The sequence below is a fragment of the Ambystoma mexicanum genome, chromosome 10 (assembly GCF_040938575.1).
Source record: "Ambystoma mexicanum isolate Mex_15411 chromosome 10, UKY_AmexF1_1, whole genome shotgun sequence".
NCBI classification, from domain to species: domain Eukaryota; kingdom Metazoa; phylum Chordata; class Amphibia; order Caudata; family Ambystomatidae; genus Ambystoma; species Ambystoma mexicanum.
The window spans coordinates 1,107,117,134-1,107,129,943 of NC_090932.1; the positions used below are offsets into that span (position 1 = coordinate 1,107,117,134).

Consider the following 12,810-nt stretch of genomic DNA (forward strand, 5'->3'; position numbering starts at 1 on the left):
AGTGCTGGGGAAGTTACCCAGAGACCGGGGAGCTCTGGGCAGACTGCGAAGGTTGTAAACAGCGCTGAGGAAGTAGATACTCCAATTACAAATGAAACTGTGAACTTAAATGAATGAATGAAAGGCATGTGGCGCGGAAAGCAGTAAACCTGCTTATATTGAATACCAAACTGAAGGAAAACAGCAAACCTGTATATTGAATACCAAACTGAAGGAAAACAGTAAACCTGTTTATCTTGAATACCAAACTGAAGGAAAACAGTAAACCTGCTGATGTTGAATACCAAATTGAATGAAAGCAGTAAATCTGCTGATATTGAATACCGAACTAAATGAAAATAGCAACTCTGCTAATCTTGAATAACCAACTGAATGAAATAGCAAAACTGCTAATCCCGAATAACACGCTGAATGAAAGAGCAAATCTGCTCATCTTGAATAACGAATTGTTTGAAATAGCAAACCTGCTAATACTAAATAACAAACTGAATGCAAATAGCGGATCTGCAAATGTTTAATCCTGTACTGAAAGAAATTAGGAAACTAAATCGAATGAAAGACTAAATGCATAGTTGAGGTCAAGTCTGAGAAACTGTAGTTTTGAAGCTGCCTTTGAGAAATCATTTGTTTGCTGAAACATCAAACCACTAAAATGAGAACTAAAGGTTCCAGGTTGCGCAACCTGTAATGGGTGGATCGTGTGGTCTGACAACTGCGCCAAGACCAGAGAACCCCTATATTCTGACAAAGAAACCTACTGCTGTGACAAAAAGAAAACTACTATTGATGCATATAAGGTTTGAGGGGAGGAACCCTGAACTGTGAAGAACTGTTGGAAATTAGCTTACAGACAAAGCTTCAAGATACTTCTTTTTGTGACATCTTTTGATATCGAACTTGGGGAAGGGCATCTTGACATTTAAAAAGGTGTGGAACAATATTACTTTAAACCCAAGAGGAACTGTATTGAACTTGGGGAAGGGCGTCCTGACATTTAAAAGGGTGTGGAACAGTATTACTTTAAACCCAAGAGAAGTTAACCTGAACATTGTGGTGAACTTGTTGATCTTTGGAGAGGAGAAGCTGAACAATAAGCATGAGTTGTTAATAGCTAAGAACTTTACTTTTGGAGCACTGTTTCGTTTATGGTTGACATGCCTACACATTGTTTTGTCTTAGTTGTGTGGGCAAGCATAGGTTTTGGACACAGACAAACTTTTCAGTTGAATTTACTGACGCAGATTATCGTCAGTTTCTTTATGTAGGGAAATCCCACCTAAGCATAGGGCAAATTAGGCCTTAGATCATCCTGACATTTAAATTAATATAAGTATTTTTGTTACATTTAATCTGTTTTCTGTGTCTCCTTCCACAATGCCAACCAAACAAAATGCACCCCAATCCTAACAGGAGCACATTTGTCAATTCCTGTACTGGGACAAATGCAAAGATCTGCTCAGAGCACAGCGGTCGACAGAGAGAAGGGAGTGGCGGCGAGAGGGGGCCTGGTGTAGTCCCTACCTTATCCCAGGTATGCCTGTAGACTTCGCCATGAGGATCTGCCTCGGGGGCTCTCCACCCTTTCACCGGCTGCTGGACACTTATGAAGACCTACACGAGGGGTGGCCCCGGAAAGCTTTTCGTCCTTGTCTTCACTCTAGCTCCCTATCTGGTGGTTGGGGCCATACCCGCCGAAAGAAGCGGGTTGTGTTCGCTGAAATGAAGGGCCTCTCCCTGACAGCAGTGCACATTTTTTCCAAGATGGAAGAGGAATTCTGCGACATGCAGCTGGCACTGGCACACCTCTTCCCTTCCAAGAAGCTGGTGCCCTGCCCTAGCCTTACTCACTGGATTTCCCTCACCTGCATCAGATTATCTGGCCTTTCGCAACAGACTGCAGCGTGATCAGGTCTGCCTGGAGCAAAGCCTGATACAAGAGCATTCCTTACAATGCCTGATACAAGAGCACTCGTTAAGTGGCACAGTTAGTGTCTGCAACATGGGCTTTGAGAAGCTGGTGCAGCTGCAGGTGACCTTCAACTCATGGCGCAGCTTCCATGACATGGCTTGCCAATATATGCACAACACCTATCGGCTGGCTGACACTGACACATTCTCCTTCAAGATGAAGCTACCATGTGCACCAGGGCTGCAGGACTCAATAGAGTTCTTTGTTTCTTTCCAGTCTGGACATGCTATCTACTTGGACAATAACCATGGGAAGAACTACCACATCCGGCATCACGGTGACCTGCCTACGAATGCCAGAAAAAACGCTTCCCATTTTGACAGTCCCTGTGAAGCACCTGGCATGTTTGCTCACTGGCCAGGTTGGGCCAGTGCAAATAACCTTGGTCCCTATTGGTAGACTTGGCCCTCACAATTCATGGAAGAAGCGTAAAGTCTGGTGATTGTATGGGTTCCAGGGAGAATAGCGTGGGGAGGGTCTCTAGGGAATGTCTGAATTTTGGTGGTGACTCTAGTGCCTGTTCTGGGAAAGAGGTGGCAGGGACGGTTCTGCCATTTTAGCCAATCTCTGTAATGACAATCCATAGAGCGCTGGTTATATTGTCTGCGGGAGTACCTCATCCAGTCCTGTTTTTTGTTTTTGTATCCTGGGGCTCCTTTGTAGAGGATAAAACAAAACTAGTACAAACCTGACATTGCAAGTAAAAACTGGGACTGTGAAAGCTTTTCATACTATTTGTTGGGCCGTGGGTAATTGTGGCACACTTTTGAAGTTGGGCCCTATAGTCTGCCTGGTGGGGAGCCTCCCATTGTGGTTCCCATCCTGTGGCGAGCAGGGGGTTGTAGCTGGACCTTTTTTACAGGGCAGTGTAGATGCAAAATGCACTTGGCTTAACGAACCAGTGCTGCAGCACGTTAAAGATATATTTTAAGGGGGAGGGGAGGTTGTGTTTTTTTTATCTGGTCTGCCTTCAGCTAGAAGGTGTTGTGGTGGTTGCACCAGGGAATGTTCCAGAAAGATCTCATGCTTTACCATATCCTTTACTGGATGGTCTGTGGTACCTGTGACTGGGGGGAAAGGTGTGGAGTTCGGGGGGGAGGGGGCAGTGTGCTCGGACTGCAGTGTTTGAAGGCTCGGAGATAACTGCATATTTTAATCTTGTAGTGGGGGTGTATGAGGACCGTTTGTAAACTGCTTGGCTCTCCCCAGAGCAGTGGGGATTCCTGTGGGGCTCATTCTGTAGAATTGAGTTTTTATTGCATGCCATTTCTTCCTGTGGATTCAGGGATCTGCATATCTTTCATTTCTTGGACTGTGCTTCAAACCAAAGACTGGATCTTCACAATGGAGGCAAGCTGGGGCTGAGAGGGAGGGGAGAAAGGTGGTGTTTTACTAGGGGCTTTTGTGCTGGGTGGGTCCTCTCTGTACTGGGTGTGGACCACAGTTGCTGGTGACAGTTCTGAGAATGGATTTTTTTCTACAAATGTAATGACTTCAAATGTAATGGCCTGAAATGAACTAATGAACGAAAACAAAGATCTGCCAATGCACCCTAATCATAACCTGCAACAGCGCCCCTATTTCATTATTACGATACATGCATATCTTGTGAATGGATGTCCGTTTTTATAATAAACATATCAAGAGCTGTGGTGTATTTCAATTGTAGAGTGCTCTTAAGAAGGACTTCACAGTAGTTTGCATTCACTTATGTCATAAGAATATATTTTTAGTGGACATCATAAAACAAATCACACCTTCTCTGGTGATCTGCAGCTCCTTAGATATGGATGTATGTGGATCTGAATCAAACAAATCGTTCACACAACATACCTCCTTTGTGTATAGAAATACATAAATACAACATATATAATAAAATAAACAGAGAAAATAATCACAGGTATTTTCACTGCGTTTTGCTTGTGTATGAACACATGAGTGAGGAACCATAGTAGATTTCTTGTTTTGCATAAAATCATAACACAGTATTTCCAATCACATTATTTCATGTTTGTTCAGCAAGGTAAAACCAATATTTTTCGATGCGTGTTTAGTTATTTAGCGCCCTGTATTCTTCAGGGTACATATTGACTTTTCATGTCATCCTTCTGTGTGTGTTATTCCCTAAAAAAGTGCATTTCCTGATATATTACCAAAAGATGAAGGGGCTCATTCAAAGTTTGGTGGTAATTCGCCTGTAAGGCTGCCGAATAATCCACAAAATTGGTTACCGACATTTATGACGCCATGGGGATTGGGACACCATCCCCCAGCTTAACCTTAACAATGAATCTGTTGGTTGTCTCCACGCCCATCAGTATGGCTTCAGAGCGGCCTGAAGCAAGGAAACTGCTCTCCTGAACATCCATGAAGACCTGCTCTCCAACCTTGACTCTACCCTTCCTTCTGTCCTCATTCTCCTTTATTTTTCTTAGGCTCACGACACAGTCAACCATGCCATCCTGCTCAAACGCCTCTGTGATAACCTGGGTATCACTGATGAGGCCTTGGCCTGACTGACCTCCTTTCTCACTGACCGACCCTCTCAGGTCCAACTGGGGTCCTTCCTCTCTTCTAACTCTCTTTTAACCTGCGGTGTTCCCCACGGGTCTCCCTGGCTGTTCAACCAATACCTGGCTCCTCTTGCCCACCGCATAGCTGCTCTCTGCTCCAACTTTCGGTGTTATGTGGATGACACCCAGCTCTCTTTCAGGCTCCTCTCGACCGCCTCTACTCCTGCTCTCATTCATGACTGTATCTCTGCAATTCAGGAGTGGTGTGCCGCTAATGATCTCTGTCTCAATGCCAGTAAGGCGGAGATCCTCATCGGAAAACACCAGCTCCCTCCTTTCCTCTCTCTCTCTGGCTGCCAACTCTGGGTCCTCTTCCTTCTCCTACCTGTGAGGTATAGAACCTTGGGGTTATCTTCGACTCCACCCTCACCTTCTCTCCTGACATTTGTGACATCTCTAAGAAGTCAAACTATCACGCGCCTGCCATCCTGGCGTTTGTGGCATGCCTGGTGCTTGCGCCGCCATTGATTTTCCCATTACGTTCGTAACGTTCTTCCCTGTTCCTGTCTAGTCTTTCTGGCCATCTTCTTCCTGTTTCCTACTTTAGCCCCACTCCCAGTTTACGGTTTGCGTTGCAACCCCTTTGGAGCTTAGCTTTCTCTTTGGGTTTACGCTCCTTTGTAATTTCCCCTTGCAGCCGTTGCTGCCTTCTGCTTGCATGCTTCCCCTGCTCTTATTATTTCCCGGGCCTTCCGCCGCCGTCTTTACTGTGGTCTGTCTTTTCCCTTGCCTTCTGCTGCTCCTCCCTCCTTGTTTTTTCTGCGGTTCTTTCCGCGCCTCTGGTATTCTTCGTTTTCCCATTTTCTTTCTCGTCCTTCCTCGCCGTCTTCTATGATCCTTCTCTCTTTCTTACTTGTTCCAGTTCTTCTGCCCTTCTTTGTATTGTTTACTTACCTGCTTTGCCTTTTACATTATGTGGTTTTCCGGTTTTGGACTCTGCGTGCCCGGTCTATTTCTGTCTTTGTTAACTGGTGGCCTGTTTTGCGCATTTCACCGGAAGGCCCGTCAATCCACGACAGTACATGCAGTAACGTCTATTTGGATTCTAACAAGAGGTTTTTTTCAAGCCTCTGGTTCTTCCTCTTGTTCAGGCGCTCGCGGAAGGAGGTCCTGTGTTCACCGTTTACCTACACGGCGACACAGTGGCTTCCATCCGAGGGAGGCCATTTCTCTATAAAAAGAAGAAGACCTTCTGACGGAAGAAAGACAGGAGGCGTAGGTGGTCCACAGAGGACCCATGTGAGGAGAAGGAGGTGGAGGACTATTCGGATTTGGAGGATTCCATTGATGTGACATCTAGCGTTCAGGATAGTTTGTAACACCCACCAGAACCGGCAATGGCTACCCCTGAACAGATACAGGAGTTGGCCAGCCCTGTGCAGGTTCTCTCTCAAGAGCTCAGTGCCCTCAAGGCGGATAATGATAACCTCAGACAAATGGTCACTTCTCGTGAACCACCTCGCACAGAACTACCCCCCATGCCACTGGCCTCTGGGAAGTTTGATGGGGATCCCAGACGGTTCAAGGAATTTATGGAGGCCTGCATTATACACTTTACTTTCCGTCCGCACACCTATGCATGCGACCAAGCACGGATGGGGTTTTTGGTGTCCAATCTAACGGGCAATGCCTTAGCCTGGGCCTCCCCGTTGGTGACAAGTGCCAGTCCTCTATTGCAGGATTATGGGGCATTCACTGCACAGTTTAAACAGAACTTTGAAAGATAGGAAACTTCACAAGTGGCTGGTGAAGAACTGCTGGATATCCGACAGGGATCCAACGAATTGCTCACCTACATCACGCAGTTCAAGGAGGTTGCTGCTGCAGCAAGATGGCCTGAAGCGGCTCAATAAACCATCTTCAGGAGAGGCCTTTGTGAAGAGTTAAAGGATGAGCTCGCTCGTTCACCTCGGCCATCTGCGTTTGCTGATCTCCTAACGGATATTATACAGATTGATTTCCGGCTCTCTGAATGGAAGACCGAAAAGAAGAAGGGACGGTCTCCAATGATGTTTTACGTCCTCCCATCCTCCTCCTTACCTGCTCCTTGTTTACCCAAAGAAGAACCTATGCAGATAGGCACAACGAGAGGTCCCTTGACCCCTGAGGAAAGCAAGAGATGCAATGACAGGAACCTGTGTATGTATTGTGGTTCTGACACTCACCTCTTGAGGGACTGCCCAGAAGTACCACCCCACCGTTCGGGAAACGAACGTCCTCGGAACTGAATGGGATGGGTTTCCGAGGAAGGCAAGAAAGTCCCTAAGTTTCTTTTACGGTTTCATCTACCGTTCCTTTAAAGGGCAACATGCTTATGGTGATCCCTTTATCTCTGAGGATCAAAGACAAACCAGTTGAAAGGTTGGCACTCCTGGACTGTGGTGCTGCAGGCAACTTCATGGACATCATATGGGCTAGACAGACGGAATTGAGCAATTAGCTAAAGAAGAGGACCAGAAGGTTGAAGGGGTTGATGGTACACCTCTCAGCTCCGGTTTGATAACCCATGCCACCTTTCTTATGGAGATGACCACACAGCAACATCAAGAGGTCATACAGTTTGATCTTATCCTGGCCGCACACTTCCCGGTCATCCTCGGGGTGTCTTGGCTCCGCAAGCATAACCCTACCATAGATTGGTCAAAAAACGATATCACCTTCAATTCTGATCATTGCTGCAAGTCATGCTCCACAAAGAAGACACATGAACCCATGAAGGTGCTGATGCACGAACCATCCTCTTCGCCATCTGTTGGTGTTAGCTTCATTCCTACCAACCTACCAAGGCTTCGAGACTGTGTTTGCCGAGAAGGATCCTCAAGAACTACCACCTGATCGTCCTGAAGATTGTCGCATAGATCTACAGCCTAATGCCCTTGTTCCCTTTGGGTGCATGTTTTCTCTCTCCTTGAGAGAGAAGGCAGAACTTAGAAAGTATTTGGATTCCAATCTCAAGAACGGTCTGATTCAGCATCCCCGCTCCCCCGCAGGCGCTTCTCTGTTTTTGTACCAAAGAAGGACACGGACGAGTTGCGGCCTTGCATTGACTATCGGGGTCTTAATAGAGTAACCATCAGAGACCAATACCCGATGCCCCTCATCCGAGACATTCTCGAAGCGGTAGAAGGTGCCATGGTTTTCTCTAAGCTAGACCTCCAACGGGCCTACCACCTGCCACGTGTTTGAGAAGTGGATGAATGGAAAACATCCTTCCGTACCCCGTTTGGCCATTACGAATATAGGGTCATGCCCTTCGGATTAGTCAATGCTCCCGCAATATTCCAGAGGTTTATGGACCAGATTTTTTCCGACCTATTGTATCATCATACCATTGTTTACCTGGGTGACATCCTGGTGTACTCTTCCTCTAGACAAGCCCATCAAACCCACCTCCAACAGGTACTTCAGCGTCTCCAAGAACACCGCTTATTGATGAATCCTGACAAATGTGTTTTTGAAGTATCCTCAGTTCCCTATCTGGGTTTCATCCTTACCGACCAAGGTGTCGAAATGGACCCTAGAAAACTCTCTGCAGTGCTCAACTGGCCCTCACCAACATCAGTTAAAGAAATACAATGCTTCCTGGGCTTGCCAAATTTCTATCGCTGTTTCATACCACGGTTTTCTGAGACGGTGTTGCCTATAACTTCCCTTTTGAAGAAATCATCACTTCCTTTTAAATGGTCTCTTGCGGCTGAAGAGGCTGTTGGATCCCTCAAAAAGGCTTTCTGTATAGCTCCTGTTCTCTGCCAGCCCGATCAGACTCTCCCTTTCATTGTTGAGGTTGACGCCTCGGCTGCTGCCTTAGGGGGTGCTCTCCTACAGGAGTACAAGGGCATTGAACACCCAGTCGCTTACCTATCGAGGACTCTTGGTCCAAGCCAAGTCAACTACTCTGTGACCGAGAAGGAGCTGCTGGCCATGAAGACCGCCTGTGAGGAATAGCGTCATCTTCTCCAAGGCGACAATTTTCAGGGAGGATTTGAGAGAGGAAATTATAAACATTTTTGAGATCAATACTGGCAGTGTTGAGACAGCGGGTATGCTTTGGGAAGCCTTTAAAGTAGTAGTGAGGAGAACAGCCATAGCTAAATCCAAGGGACTACAGGGAGGGATATTAGCCGAATTGCAGAACACAGAAAAAGAACTAGAAGCAGCGACAAAAAGAGGAGGTGATACCAAGGAAGATAATGAAGCAATACTCAGTCTGCAACAGAAATGTGCTGGGCACTGGGAGAGATTGTGTAACCTCAACTATAAAAAGTACATAGAGAGACAGCATGCAGGAGGGGATAAATCAGGGAGGGCCCTGGCGTGGTTATATAAAAGCGAGACCCCTAGACCCGCAATCAGAACAATAACTAAAGAAGACGGGCATATAGTGGACACCCAAGAAGGCATTAATCAGGAATTTGTAGACTATTACCGACTCCTTTAAGGAGACAAAGAGGGAAGCAACTGCAGGGAAATAAGAGAAACACTTGAAGACATTGGGTTTCTGCAAATTGCCACTGAGGTGCGAGAGGAGCTGGATGCTCCGATTACTCTAGAGGAGCTAGAAGAAGTAGTGCAACTAGCCACTAGCAAGACTCTGGGGGCCGATGGACTCCCTAGCAAATTTAATAAAATGTATAAGAATGAGGTGCTCCCCCGCTCTTGGCAATGTTAAATGAGGTGTACAAAATAGGAAGGCTACCAGAGTCCCTAAGGGAGGCGATCATCATACCGCTCCCTAAACCCAACAATCCTGGTAATGATTGTGGCTCATATAGACCACTACCGATGCTGAATCAGGATAGCAAGATGCTAACGGCTGTCTTGGCAAACAGAATGGGGAGGATTATTGCTAAATTAATACACCCCGACCAGACTGGTTATGTCCTGAATAGGAATTTATCCAACAACCTCACACGACTCCACTGAGTCGTGGAACACGCGAATGGGGACGCGGGAGAAATGGCAATTGTATCGCTAGACACAATAAAGGCCTTTGACTCAGTCAAATGGCCCTGGCTAATTGCAGCCCTGGCCAATAATGGAATAGGACCTGGGTACCTCAAATGGGTTAAACTATTGTATAGTGCGCCGTTGGCTAGGGTTAAAACGGGAGCAGTAATATCAGAGAGGTCGCAACTCAGCAGAGGCACTAGGCAGGGATGCCCGTGGTCCCCTATGCTGTACATCTTAGCCCTAGAGACCCAGGCGATATACCTGAGGCAGCAATATGATATAATAGGCATCACCATAAGAGGGGAATCGCATCTAATCTCCTTATATGCAGTCGATATGCTATTGTATCTGTGCTACCGTGAAGAAAACCTCCAATATGTCCTGGAAGCGATGGGGCGATTTGCAGGGCTGTCTGGCACAGCAGTGAATCCCAAAAAAGCTTGTATATTTCCATTAGGTAAATACAAAGGGATCCCGTTAGATCAGCTACCTGTCTTACAGATACCGTGGGAGGTCAATACGTTCTGATATCTTGGGATAGATATCTATCATACAGTGGAGGCAGAGCACCAACATAATACTGAGAAAGCGATCAAGAGTATTGAAAACAGTATGAAGTTCTGGGTAAAACTCCCCTTGGCGATGATGGGACGAGGGGCTATGCTGAAAATGGTGGTCCTGCCTAGACTGCTGCATTTTTTTGGAAACATCCCATACCTGATACCAAGACGATTTTTTGCTAGGATACATAGCATATGCAGGGGATTCCTTTGGCATGGGACGAGCAACAGAGTTGCCCTTTGGAAACTACAAAACTCATACGAAAGACGGGGTATAAAATTGCCAAACTATGAGATTTACTATATAGCAAGCCAGCTGCAATATGTAGCAAAATGGCTCTCAGAAGAACCAACCTCAGAGTCTAGGCTGTTTCAACGGGAATGTGCCCCATTCTTCTTAAAAGAAATGATGTGGTTGCCAAGATCGGATATGGAGGGCGCTCAAAGATGATGAAACTAGGGTGGGAGATATGGCATAGAGCCTGCCAGGTAATGGAGAACCCTTCCCAGTGTTCCCCGCAAATGCCACTAGTTGCACTGTCCGGGAAAGAACAGCAACTAAGGATGACGATCAGGAAGCACTGGGAACTGGTAGGAATAGCAACTATGGGAGACGTATGGCAAGAGGGGAGGATAAAAGACTTTGAGATTTTGGAAGAAGAAACGGGGTTACATAAGGCACAATATATAACATACCATAGGGTGGTGCGGCGAATCAAAAAATATGTTCTGAAGTAGTACTAGAAGATCAGCCGGACGCCACCATAGATACAATATATGATATAGCAGAGGAGGGCATGAGATATCTAGGATATATGAGCTGATGATGTCTAAAGTGGGAAAGGAAGTGGTACAATTGAGACAGGATTGGGAGGAAGAGGTGAGGGCCCCAATGAGTGATGGGATGTGGGAGCGGGCCCAGGGGTACCACAAGAAAGTGTCAAGAAATGCAAGGTTACAAATGATACAATTATATATTATCCACAAGGCTTATATGACACCCCAGAGGATAGCCAAATTTAAAACTACAGGACGACAATCATGCCCCAAATGTGACGAAGAAAACGCCAGAATGGTGCTCATGTTTTGGGCATGTCCAGTGATTGAGAGATTCTGGGGAGAAGTAGCACATAGGCTGGTGGAAAGGGGAATCAAGATAGTAGTGGAAACAGCGTGGGCATGCCTGATAGGGGGGTTTCCCAGACCACGTAAACTCAAGCATGTCAGTAAACTAAAAGACTTGGCATACATACTTGCAAAGCGGAGAATCGCCATGGGATGGAAGGCATACCATGGACCGAGAATAGAAATATGGTGGAAAGACCTACAGAAATGGGCAGAAGCTGAGACAACAGTATGGCAGGAAGCTAGTAATTCTGGAGGGGAGGAGGAAGCTGAAACCCTGATAGCCTGGAAACATCTGATAGCCACGATATTTGGGCCCATGCAAGACCGGTCAAGTGATCGGGACTCCATTGAGACCACAGGAAAGGAATCCCTACTGCAAGTTGAAGAAATAGAACATGAAGGGGAGTAGGCTCGAATGGGGGGGAGGGAAAGGGAGAAGACATGGACATGGCATGATGTAAATTCGAAATGTTGTTATATGCACTGCAAGTTTGATTTGTGTTGTTGTTTGGAATAAAATAATAAAAATTACTTTGACTGACAAAAATTGTTCAAAAAAAAAAGAAAATCTTCTCCAAGGCGCCTCACACCCATTCATAATTAGAACTAACCACAAAAACTTCAAGTTTATTCAACAAATGGAATGCGTAAACTCTCGACAGGCCAGATGGGCCCACTTTTTCCCTCAATTTGATTTCATGTCACCTATCTTCCGGGCAGCAAGAATGTCTTAGCAGATTCTTTGTCTAGGTTTCCTTATCCCGGTCTCTCTGGAAAACAAGACGTCGATTCTATGTTACCCAAGAACAGGATTTCATGCTGTATCTCAGCTTTCCTTCAAGAAGTTAATGAAGCCTTGGTCCTTCAACAACACGACCCTACGATCAAACCTTAGGATGATCTACATCGTCGTGAGGGTTTTGTGTTTGTAAACAACCGACTGTATTTGCCTACCCCCTCTCTCAGACTAAAAGCACTTGAATGGTGCCATGATAACCGGCTGGCAAGGCACAGGGGTATTACTTCCACCACTGATCTACTCCCACAACAGTTCTGGTGGCCAGGTCTAGCCACCGACACTAAGAAGTATGTCGCTTCATGCCCTGTCTGTTGTCAGGCCAAGTTCGACACACAAAGGTTGCTTGGTTTTCTCCAACAAAGTCCTGTTCCTACTAAACCTTGCAGTCACCTGACCACAGATTTCATAGTGGATCTACCCCCTTCTGAAGGGTGTACTTGTATAATGGTCACAGTCGACACCTTCACTCGGATGGCTCATTTCTCACCTCTTCCTAAAATTCCCACTGCTGCTGGAATGGCGTCAGTGTTCGCCAGAGACATATTCCAGCTCCATGGCTTACCCGAAAAGGTTGTCTCCGACCGTGGTAGTCAGTATACGTCTCGCTTTTGGAAGGCATTATGTGACAAATTGGGTATCGATAGGGCTTTGTCTTCTGGATTCCACCCACAAACTAATGGACAAACAGAGCGCCTTAATGCCTCACTCGAGCAATACCTCAGATGTTTCATTAACCACATGCAGGTCAATTGGGTATCCCTGATTCCAACGGCCGAGTTTTCATATAACAACGCCAAACACTCTGCTACCAATATCAGCCCTTTTTTTTGC

The 12,810-nt window shown here is 46.2% G+C and overlaps 1 pseudogene; it reads left to right on the forward strand.

The window, feature by feature from the left end:
- The first annotated feature begins 1,533 nt into the window (after positions 1 to 1,533).
- Positions 1,534 to 2,368, forward strand: LOC138492982 (protein phosphatase 1 regulatory subunit 3C-B-like; annotated as a pseudogene).
- The last annotated feature ends 10,442 nt before the right edge of the window (positions 2,369 to 12,810 follow it).